Source organism: Barbus barbus (genome assembly GCF_936440315.1).
Source record: "Barbus barbus genome assembly, chromosome: 24".
Classification (NCBI taxonomy): domain Eukaryota; kingdom Metazoa; phylum Chordata; class Actinopteri; order Cypriniformes; family Cyprinidae; genus Barbus; species Barbus barbus.
Window position 1 is genome coordinate 3,956,599 of NC_136752.1, and position 11,167 is coordinate 3,967,765.

The 11,167-nt window shown below is 37.2% G+C and overlaps 1 protein-coding gene across 1 annotated transcript in view; it reads left to right on the forward strand.

Moving 5' to 3' along the window:
• Nucleotides 1-10,943: 10,943 nt before the first annotated feature.
• The window catches only part of snx14 (sorting nexin 14), a 38,991-nt gene continuing 38,767 nt past the window's right edge, over nucleotides 10,944-11,167 (forward strand). The window contains exon 1 of the mRNA XM_079375866.1: nucleotides 10,944-11,050. The gene's annotated coding sequence lies outside the window, so the exon portion shown is untranslated. The remainder of the gene's footprint in view (nucleotides 11,051-11,167) is intronic.

An 11,167-nucleotide genomic window follows, 5' to 3' on the forward strand; every position in this document is an offset into this window, starting at 1 on the left:
CGTAAAGAAAAATAGAGCTGAGTATCATCAGCATAACAGTGAAAGCTAACACCATGTTTCCTGATGATATCTCCCAAGGGTAACATGTAAAGCGTGAAAAGGAATGGCCCTAGTACTGAGCCTTGAGGTACTCCATACTGCACTTGATTGATATGATACCTCTTCATTCACTGCAAAGAATTGATGGGGTCAGATAAGTACGATTTGACCATGCCAGTGCACTTCCACTAATGCCAACAAAGTTTTCTTGTCTATTCAAAAGAATGTCGTGGTCGATAGTGTCAAACACAGCCTTTCTAAAATCTTGACAATAATGAATTGGAGTCATTTGATACTGGTTAATAAAAGTGACTGTAATAATAACAAATAACAATAGATTTGAAAAAGCATCAACAACACTGGATTATGTGGAGAAGCTCTTCTGGCTAAACTTGATATTTAGTCATGTAGCACATCTTTGAAAAATTAAAAACTTAAACCAAATCTGATAAAATGCTACTTTTAGACTGTCAGTAATAATGCAAAACCTTTTTTCTCATCAAATCATCAAATTAAAACAAATATTCACAAGGCATCAATGAAATGGGACCCACTTTATATTAGGTGGCCTTAACTACTATGTACTTACATTTAAATTAATCATTTGATACAATGCACTTATTGTGTACATACATTTTATTACATTGTACTTCTATTTTTAAACATATCTATATGTAATTACATCTGTATTTAATTTCTGTAATTACATTTATAATTACACTGTTGTCCCATCCCTTACACCTTAACCCACCCTTAAACCTACCCATACCACCAAACCTTTCCCTAACCTTACCCGTATCCCACCTCAATAGCAGCAATAGTGTTTTGCAATACAATATGAACACAATAAGAACATTGTACTTATTTATTGATGTAAGTACATAGTAGTTAAGGCCACCTAATATAAAGTGGGACCATGAAATGAATGATTTGGGAATGAAAAAAACTACTAACAAATAAAGTGGTTCAACAAATTTGGATCTCAAGACGTTTTTATTGAGCAAGAAATACCAAAATCATGTTGGTGTGTGCTTCTTTCATTCACATGTGTGAGTGCAAATAGATGTTCAGGAGACTGAGGTTGCAACTTTCAAAGATTTACAGCAAACTCCCACACCACAACAACAACTGAAAAACAAATTTCTGCAGTCAGTGACTTCACACGCCAGCAGAACAAGAAAAAGGTGAACCTGTGCTCGCAGGCAACCATCTCAAAGAGGAGTTTGCAGTGTGACATTTAACTTGTTTTATTTTAATTGTTTTCCAGAAATGTGAGTGGGAACAATTCAATTTTTATTTTTATTTTTTAAACAAGCTTTGACAAATATTAAACAGAATGGTGGCAAACTGCTGACTCATTTGCTCTTCGATGATATAGTATGTTAAAACTGCATAGGCTCCGATCATATACACAACGATTGTTTGGGGAACTTAAATTGATGGTTCACCCAAAAATTTAAATTCAGTCATTTACTCACTCTAGTCTTTTTCTAGTCAAGTCACCTTTATTTATATAGCGCTTTTAAAAATACAGATTGTGTCAAAGCACTTAACAGTATCAAAAGGACAGAGTGTCAGTAATGTATAAAAATAAGATTAAACACTCAATTTTCAGTTAAAGGCATTTCTTTATTGAATTAAGTGATGTCATTGTCTAGCTCAGTTTAGTTTAAATAGTATCTGTTAAATCAAATTGACGATAATCGCTAGAAATCAAGTGTCCCCAACTGAACAAGCCAGAGGCGACAGAGGAACCAAAACTCCCTCTGTGACAGAATGGAGAAAAAAAAACCTTGGGAGAAACCAGGCTCAGTCGGGGGGGGCAGTTCTCCTCTGGCCAGGATATTATTGTTTATTTATTGTTTTAATTAAAATTTTAAATGTATTATATTTATATTTTTATATTGTTGCAATTTCTAACAATAATAGTATTATGTAGTTAGGCATTTTATTATATTTTTAGTTATTTTGTTTTATTTTTAGTTTTATTGTATTTTAAGTCGAGGTCTTCACTGGGGATATGTCCCTGGGGCTCATCCAAGTGTCCCGGCCTCCACCGACGATCCACCATCTGATCCAGACACGGACTGAGAAACAGAATAAGAAAGAAACAGACAAATATTAGCGTAGATGCCATTCTTCTTACGATGTAACGAGTGCATCGTGTGTTATGAGGAGTGTTCCGGTTGATCTAATTAATGCAGACTAACAATCCTTTAACGGATTTGAATAATAGAAGTGTATTAGTGTGTTATGTGTAAACCAGGTTAAAGAAATGTGTCTTTAATCTAGATTTAAATTGACAGAGTGTGTCTGCCTCCTGAACAGTGTTAGGTAGATTATTCCAGAGTCTGGGTGCTAAATAGGAAAAGGATCTGCCGCCCGCAGTTGATTTTGATATTCTAGGTATTATCAAACGGCCAGAGTTTTGAGAACGCAGCGGATATGGAGGACTATAATGTGATAAGAGCTCGCTCAAGTACTGAGGAGCTAAGCCATTCAGGGCTTTATAAGTAATTAACAAGATTTTAAAATCTATACAATGTTTGATAGGGAACCAGTGCAGTGTTGACAGAACCGGGCTAATATGGTCGTACTTCCTGGTTCTAGTAAGGACTCTAGCTGCTGCATTTTGGACCAACTGTAGTTTTTTATTATTATTATTATTATTTTTATATAGCGCATTTATTGTGTATTGCCATACACCCAAAGCGCTTTACAATCATGTGGGGGTCTCTCCTCAACCACCACCAGTGTGCAGCATCTACTTGGATGATGCGACGGCAGCCACACTACAACAGCGCCAGTGCGCTCACCACACACCAGCTACAGGTGGAGAGGAGAGAGAGATAGAGCCAATCAAGTGGATGGGGATTACTAGGATCAAGCGTGCAGAACAACCACCCAGTAAAGCATTACAATAGTCTAACCTTGAGGTCATAAATGCATGAATTAGCATTTCTGCATTTGGCATTGAGAGCATTGGTCGCAATTTAGATATGTTTTTGAGATGGAAAAGCGCAGTTTTACAGATGCTAGAAACATGGCTTTCAAATGAAAGATTGCTATCAAACAGCACACCTAGGTTCCTAACTGATGAAGAAAATTTGACAGAGTAGCCGTCAAGAGTTAGATAGTGTTCTAGGTTATTACCTGTGGGGTTTTTAGGTCCAATAATTAACGATAAAGAAATTAGCAGTAAGAAGTTACTCGTCATCCTGTTTTTTATATTGACTATGCATCCGAATCCGTTAGTTTCTCAATTTGTAGTACTCCAGTACTCCATACTGCACTTGTGATCGATATGATACCTCTTCATTCACTGCTACAAACTGATGGCGGATAAGTCAGATAAGTACGATTTCAACCATGCTAAGGCACTTCCACTAAAGCCAACAAAGTGTTCTAGTCTATTTAAAAGAATGTTGTGGTCGATAGTGTTGAACGCAGTTCTAAGATCCAGTAGCACTAATAAAGAGATACAACCACGATCAGATCATAGAAGCAGGTCATTTGTAACTCTACTGAGAGCAGTCTCAGTACTATAATACGGTCTAAATCCTGACTGGAATTCCTCACAGATACCATTTTTCTCTTTCTTTTTAGTACGTGTACAAGTTTCTAAAACAAAAGGAGAAATTTTGTTTTAGAAAGAATAGCCATTTTGTTAATTCCCCCAAAGAGCTGTTAACCAAGCCAGTGGAAACTCTTACTTTAAGGTTGAATACGTGAGAGCGTTTATTTGTTATTTAGCACAGTCCAGCTAGCGCCTGTCGGTAGATGTCAGAATTACAGTACCTTCCTGTAAAAAGCATCTTACTCCTGTGAAATTTAGAAATACCGTAGTATTTCTGACTAAATTAATTGTTTTGCAAGCAAAATACACTACCATTCAAAAGGCTGGGGTCAGTAAGATTTATTTATTTTTTAAGAAAGTAATGCTTTTATTCAGCAGTGATGATTTAAATTAATCAAAGTAGACATTATTTTTATGCTACAAAATATTTATTTCAAATAAATACTGACCTTCAGAAATGTTTCTGATGCAGAGTAACGATTCTGAAAATTCTGTTGATCGCAGCAGATAGTTGCTTATTGGTATGCCTATTATTAACATATTGTCTGTTTATAAGTATTTATAAAGCACATATTCTGCATCCCTAATCCTACCCAATACCAAAACTTAACAACTACCTTACAAACTATTAATAAGCAGCAAATTAGTCGTTTTTTTTTTTGTTGTTGTTGTTGCAAATGTCATAGTTAATGGTTTGTTAATGGCAAGAATTGGACCTTAAAATAAAGTGTGACCACTTTAAGTGTGTCTTGATGAGTATAAAAGACTTCTTTCAAAAACATCTACCTACCCTAAACTTTGGAACAGTAGTGTAAATATTGCTAATGTTTCATTACATTGTCTTTAAAGTAAACGGCATGCTTTAGTATTTATTGCTCTGGGATCAGTCTGGCATAAAACTACTGATGTGACAGTGAGACACTTTTTGTGAGTTGTGCGAGAGCCCTGACACTGATTGGTCCAGCGTTGCACAGATGCCGGTGACAGCGTGGGATGGATGAAGGAAGATGAAAGGATGCTTGAATGGATGAAAGTGCTCCAAGCAGCAGATCTTCTCAGCATCAGGCTACATGGACATGAAATTCACTGCAATGAAAAAAAGCACAATGACTCAAGAAACAGATGCTCTGCGGTCACTGTGAACTTTAATAAACCATGTTTCTTGCTGCTGTGAGAGGTGAGAAAAAGTCCAATGGAAAAATGAGTGCAGCTGTGAAGCTCTGCACCTTGAAATATTTATATACACTCGCAGTTCACTAGTGTTATAATTTGCCTATAGGTAGAAGAAAAAGTGATATGCGTGTAATGATGTGGGACGCTGCAGTGCATTCAGTTCATTTATTTGTATAATAGATGCAGTAATGTCCAATAATGTACATATGAGCAAAAATTAAGGGATGGTATTTCAAATGCTTTTAGCACTTAATTCATTCAAGCATCTTTTTATAGCAATGCAGACAAACTGAGACTGAGAATTATGTTTGTTTTTAATAAGTTCAGATGTCACTTGCCACCAAGGTTTTACTTAAATCTGTGCATTATAAGAAAGTCTTCTGCTTCACAGAACAGTGATCTCATGGTCATTTCTTGCCATTTTGTTTTTTTACTGGTTAAACCTGTGATGTTTTTCTTGAATTAGTTTAGTCATGAACATGCCTACAAATGGTCAAAATGCTGATGTGCTGTGGAATGTAAGTATTTTTATCAATTCATGCATGTTCAGTTTGCTTGGAATCATCCCATGATCTTTAATAGCAAATACCATGCTGTACTGTTGAAGAATCGTGAAAGCAAACAGAGAAAGTTCTCTTCTTCAATGTTTCCATTGTTGCATCCATGCATTCTCCAAACCGCTCATCCCCTGAATCTGTAGTCTGTCTCAGCATCTCAGGCCCCAGGCCAGTCCATCACAGGGCACACAGACAGACACACACATTCGTACATAGAGACAATTTAGTATCTTCAATTCAACTAAACTTAGCAACACAGGAGAAGGTCTTCCTGGCTCAACCCAGGACTTGAACTCGGGACTTTCTTGCTGTGAGGTGACAGTGCTGCTTACTAAGCCAACATGCCACCTTTTGAATTGTTGTTAAATATAATTTTAAAAAATCATATATTTTCATATTTTTGTTTTATTTTTACTGATATCAAATTAGGGTCAATTTGACACTGACCATAATGATCATACCCAGATGTTTAACCTAATGCAAGGGCTAGAACTTCAGAAGAAATTGCGACAACATGGAGATCTCCTGGGCTATAAAATAGCACCTTCTGAGCAATAAAATGTTCCTCTGAGATGTGCTGGGAATGGAGGCATCCCATGCTGAAGGTTCAGAGCCGTCGCACACACAGATGGGATTTCTCAGAACACCTATTTCAGTTCTATCTATCAGCTTTTAGGGACATTTTTATGTGACATTAAAAGTAATTTACTTTAATTTAGATTTTAGATTAGTTTTGATTTAGCATTTAAAGTGAATATCAGCTATATGAGATTTTATTATACCAAACTAATTTTGCGTTAATATATTTTCTTTGAAATATACAAGACTTCCACTTCATTAGCTGCTAAATAACTAGAATAACACAGTGCAGTAAAAGGTCAAACTATTTGCATTGCAAACTAGTGTGTTCATGATTACGATAATAAACTAAAATAAAATGATAACAGTTAGCAGTTTGCAATATCAAGCAGCATAGCTGACTGTTTTTGTACAGCAAACACACTCTTAGATTCTTAGAAGAATCTCACGATGCCATAGAAGAACCTTTTTGTCTAAATGGTTCCATAAAGAATCTTGAACATCTGAAGAACCTTTCTGTCTCTTCTGAAAGAGATGGTTCTTTAAAGAACCTTTGACTGAATGGTTCTTCTATGGCATCGCTGCAAAGAATCTTTTAAGCAGCTTTAATTTTAAGAGGTTGACACTTGAAGCCTTGAACGAGTTACAAATGGCTGCATCCACTCTTACTGTAAAAAAGCGGTGGATAATGTTGTCTTTTATGTATGGTCTCCATTCAGTGGAGGAGAGTCCAGAGCAGGTGGCCGCCACTCACTGTGCTTTATGGCCTATCTCACCCGAGGAGCGCGTGTGAGATTTTGAGTTAACGGGTGACGGGTACACTTTCGCATTCGTGTGAAAGTGGCAATCTCAAGTTCTATTTTGTCTTTTCTCCATTCACTCATGGAGTATGAGAATAGACATTTTGTCTGGATGTCTTTGCAGCGAAGATTTACAGTCTGCAGGGTTTGTCTGTGGTCTGATATATAAAACATAACTTGTTTCAAGGTTTATTTTAATGTAGTATAGCTACTTTGTATGGCATTTTAAAATAAATGCTCTGAGGCAGTCATCGAGAAACATTGAATCGTTTGTCATGTGTATGTGTGTGAGAGAGCGACACAGCGAGGGAGAGAGTGAATATGCCAACAGGTGTGTTAATATTTGTTTGTAACATCTGTGTGCGTGATTAAGGGATGCGTAAAGCATCGCCGCTTCATTATGAGACAGAGACGGACAATTTCACTACATCAAAGAACACAGCTCCCATCTCATTCTCAGGCATTTGGTACAATGATGAAGTAACATCTCATTAAAAACAGCCTGGTTGCCATGACAGCAAGTATATGATGATTATTGTCATGCCGTTTATGTATTTTAGATTAAGTGAGAGAGATAAATGGATAGTTTGAAGAGTCATAAGCAGAGAGTTGGACAGAATCACAGCACCGTAGGTGAGAACGTTGTCTTCTGGGAGGCAGATGGGCTAAGATTTTATTTTTCTCAGAGTTGTCTCCATACACAACTAATCACGCTCCCCGTCTGTGCACATATTGTATCATCTCTGGTAATCATGGGCCGTTTAGACGAATGCCACAGGTTTTCTTTGTTGCTCGAGGAGAAGCTCACAATCCAGGCATAGACAAACGTAGTCAACTCAAAGTACAGCATCTACAGCGCCTTTCAGAACGATACTCAAGGTAACGGTGAACAAAAGACACAATATGTTTATTTGTTTGAATGCGAGGAGAATAACCTTGCAGCGAGGTAAAAATGTTCTCTCTCAGAAAGCAAAAACCCTGCAATTAGGACTTTGCACACACTCCTTGAGCGCTGAGTCTTTTATAATGCCGGATGAGATGGGACATATAAAAGCATTTTAAGCCTCCATAGTCTTCACCAGTGTTGGGCAGTAACTAGTAACTTACTTACTGTAATAATATTACTTTTTGCAGTTACTAGTAGTGTAACTAATTACTAATTACAAGACAAGGAGTGTCTTGGTATTCAGAATCAGAATGGTATTTCATCTACAAAATATATGATTAGGATAGATATGGTTCTATAAAGAGCAATGCTGAAGCATAACTCACACAACAAGTAATCCCTGTCCACACTCTCAAAAAGATTGTACATTTCAGTTCAGTAAAGCTCTGTGTTCACAAAAACAAATGAACGCAGGGACTGTGAGTAGGATCCTCCATAAAACAGGATGTACGTCCAGAGAGGCCCAAACAGCAGGGAGCTGGTGAGTCACCGTTTGATTGGTAAAGCTGTTACCCACTCATAGAATATAACGGCACTGTTGTAGCAGCAGACTGAGATGTCTCTGGCTGTGCTTGTCGGGTTGGTGAGGGGGCAGGATTTTTTTGTTTAGGGTTGGAGAACTTTCCAGAGACCTTCCGATTTTATTTATACCTGTGGTTTTATTATGCCTCTTTCTTTTTGTCACAGCCCAAGAAAACTTTGGAGAGTCCTAGGTGGCATTCAATAAATCATGCCACTTTTGTGTGTGTGATATTTCAGTGAAACCCCCTAGTCTTATTGACTAGCCACCTCTAATTCATTTTAACCAAGCATAGTATAAAGATTAAATAATGGAAATGAGTGTTATATGAGTATGCTATGAAGTCAAGTGCACTTACAGCCCTTTAATTTGGCGATTCAGGTGTCTTCATCACAGTGGATTGATGGAGTCTATTAATTATTAACGTTGATGAAGTGAAAGAAATTAAAATGTCTGATTGGCTTTACGTTCTGATTGGCTTTAGAATGTCATTTAAAGGTTAGAAAAGCATTTCTGAACGCTTATTTTTAATATTCTAAAAACATTAAAATGGTATTTCGAGACTGTTTTGAGTAAGTTGTTCTAAGAACATTTTCTCTTAACATTATGAAAACGTTCATCAAGTACGAATAACATCATAAGGATGTTCAGAGAATGCTGATCTCAGAACTTTTCCTCTCCACGTGATGAGGATGTGCTGTATATCAAATATTAATAACATTTTAAGAATGTTCCATAAACATTATTTGAGAAAATACTAACTAACGCCACCAATCAACAAGATGGGGAATGGAGCCATGCATATGCAGTCAGTAGAATTCATCTAGCACAGGTTCCTGCGAGCTGCTGACGGGTTTTTAGAATCACACACATTATGCTCTGAAAGGTTACAGGCATGCTTTTTAAATGGCAGAATCTGCTACTGTTAACCAATAATTTAAAATAACCTTTAGTTGAGACAAATGTGGTTGATTCATGAGATACTTGGAGATTACAGTGCTTTAAGTAATGCCCATTTGCGGGCATCTTTGTCTCAGTAGGCATCTGCTGCTCAGCAGGGTCATTATCAGATGAAGGGTGAGGATTTTGTGTTTTATAATAGTGGCCCAACCTGGTTTGTTTGTGAAGACGTCATTGTATTGGTTAATCTGTCAATACCCAAAGGACAGCTCTCCACTTCTTTAGGGAGATAATGACTCAGCAGCACAGTAGCGTCCCTGATAATATTCCAAAACCTTGCAGTTTTACATTTAGATATCCAGAAAAAGACTCACAGCAGCCACTAAGGTGAAATTCATATGCTGTGTTATACTGTTGTACCCTCAAATACTGTGTATGTTGAGCTTCAGTGCATCAGTCTGTCTGCTTCTCGCTAAAGCCAGACCCTTGAGGCCATGCACTAAATACAGGTGTTTGAAACAAGGAGGGGAGCAGTACTGATCCCTGTGGTTCTCCCTTGATAAAACCATCATGTCTCCTGCAGTGGTTAAGGTGATCAGAAAAACATTTTCCTCCTGCGGCCTGCTGAGACAAATAAGAAAATAAGTTCTGAATTACTTGTCAACTGACAATCTCTGAAAGTGCAGGGTGGGAAAAAAGTTTCCTCTGGTGGGTTGAGGTTTCTTCAGTAGCTAATGTTAGCTCTGTCATCTTTGCAAACATTTGCTAAACAAGTTTTATCACATTATGTGGGAACTTCGACTCATTTATTTGCTTAAAATGTTGTGACAAACAACAATTACACTCTGTGCTGTAGTCTTGACAAGTGAGATTCATGTTATTGTTCATGGCTTGTTTCCAGCGTTGGATCTGTGTGTAGGCTGAATAAACAAATTTAGGGCTAAGGATGGGGTGGGTGTTGGGTGATGTGCTCATCACCATAGCACTACTTGATGAAGATATAAAACTATAGGTAATAGAGGTAAAAATCTCATTTGCTTGCTTTATTTCAACATATTCTTTTAAATGGTCAAGTTTAACGGCAAACTTATTTGTGAAAAACTACATCACACATTATTCTGCAGAGAAATCTCCACCATTCAGAGAACCGGGAATAACGGGAGTATTTCCTGCCCATTCCAGGAAATCAGCACTGCAAATAATGTATAGCCAGTTTCCCAACCATCTTCAATATTTGCGTAATATGCATAGATTGTAATAGAAGTAAAATGTATTAGCCTATTTCTATGTATATAATCAACATTTATATATTTTTCTAACCTTGTAAATTTGATTATACCATTATCAGTGATTCATGATATTGTAGTTCTTTTCCTTGAGAGATTAAAAACACAATCTTGTACCCCTTTTTTAAATAATATTTTACATTTTCTTTTTTAGTTTATAATGTTGTGAGATTATAAACTAAAACAATCAGCCTAGGAGCAAGGTTTAAAAAATAAGCTTTTGGAATTCATTTGGTGGATCACGAAATTATGGGCTGTATTTATGTATATTTGGCAATGTACTACTCCCTACATAGGCTACTACACAAGGATAAATGCTGTGTGCAGTTTTCAAATTTAGTCTAAAAATGTCCTAAATTTTGCCAGTCTAATAATACATTAATTCATGAAATAAAATTCTTGTAGAGATTGGAAACTAGACGAACAGGCGATTTGCCAACCACCTCCCAACACATTACACTTTTGAGAGATTTTCAGTTTTGACATTAAAGATGCTCGTGCATGTGGGTGGTCATGTGACATGGGATGAGTCATATATGATGCGCACTGAGGAGAAGAGCATCTCATTCCCTACAAACCTGCAAACCCAGAGACAGCGCGTCTGGAGCAGGATCTGTGCGCGAGCGTCTCATCTGTTCATCCAGAGAGCAACACCTGCGCGAACTATGTGAAGGTAAATCAGCATTTCTCAACTCTGTCAACCTGATGCATTTCCTCTTTTATTGAATTTAACTGCAGCTGTGTTGTAACGCTGTATAACGGTGAACTCTGTGGCGCTGCTTGTTTCAGC